This window comes from Perkinsus marinus (genome assembly GCF_000006405.1).
Source record: "Perkinsus marinus ATCC 50983 genomic scaffold scf_1104296940196, whole genome shotgun sequence".
NCBI lineage: Eukaryota > Perkinsozoa > Perkinsida > Perkinsidae > Perkinsus > Perkinsus marinus.
In genome coordinates this window covers 1-1046 of record NW_003212913.1, presented here as the reverse complement: position 1 = coordinate 1046, position 1046 = coordinate 1, and the positions used below count along the sequence as shown (strand labels likewise).

General features: G+C 48.0%; 2 non-coding genes across 2 annotated transcripts; both read right to left on the bottom strand.

Annotated features, from left to right (window-relative positions):
* Positions 1 to 383: 383 nt before the first annotated feature.
* Pmar_PMAR001441 lies at positions 384 to 456 on the bottom strand. Its single transcript has one exon. It is a non-coding gene; the product is annotated as a tRNA-Ala (tRNA).
* Positions 457 to 687: 231 nt separating this feature from the next.
* On the bottom strand, positions 688 to 760 carry Pmar_PMAR001440. Its single transcript has one exon. It is a non-coding gene; the product is annotated as a tRNA-Glu (tRNA).
* Positions 761 to 1046: the final 286 nt, after the last annotated feature.

Below are 1046 nucleotides of genomic sequence, written 5' to 3'. Positions count from 1 at the left end.
TACGTACGCAGAATGTGTAACCATCCCATTGCTAGAAGGCTACTGCCAATTGACGAGAGAAATCCTGCTCGTGTCTGTCGAAACAGTAAGCGATGATGTGTGACACTGACCTCATAGGATAGTGGAACCATTCACCCAGATATCAATACTATCATGAATTCAAGTGTCACCAGTCACCGAGAACGGCGCTGAGAGCCAGGGCTGGGTGCGCGTCTTACTGTAAAGAAGCAGAGAGAGTGATGGCGCGAGTAAGTTTACAACCCGAAAATATGTACGGACTGGGAGCGCACTTGCTTGAGCTATCACGATGTTACATACATGACCTTACGCTTTCATCCAGATGAGGAGCGCCGGTGGCGGAACCGACTAAAAACATTCCTATATGGAGAACCCGGGCATCGATCCCGGTGCCTCTCGCTTGCTAAGCGAGCGCTCTACCATTTGAGCTAGTCCCCCTCACAATATATGTTTCTCAATTCACTTGGAGAGGATGGGCTGAACCGCCCCTTCCCCTCGAACAACGTTGGAATGGTTTGTTCTAACTCAATGTTCAACTTTGTCCAGGGGAGGAGGGGAACCGGTGACGAGCCAGATATCTTGAACAAAACAACGCACCTGTGATATTTACTCAGTTCCCCATCCTTGCGCTCAACACAATCCTGGAAAACACCGTATCAAATATATATTTTCCGATGCAGGGACTCGAACCCTGGTCGCGTGGGTGAAAGCCACGAATCCTAACCAGCTAGACTACATCGGAAATCGAAAATTTTCCGATGTATACGATTCGCCGAGGTATTGTTGAAGTTGAATGCATGACGAACTCGAGAATCAGCACTTTCGTCGTGTTCCTTCAGAATTCATGCGCAAGCGACGGGCTCAGTCAATACGTACGCAGAATGTGTAACCATCCCATTGCTAGAAGGCTACTGCCAATTGACGAGAGAAATCCTGCTCGTGTCTGTCGAAACAGTAAGCGATGATGTGTGACACTGACCTCATAGGATAGTGGAACCATTCACCCAGATATCATACTATCATGAATT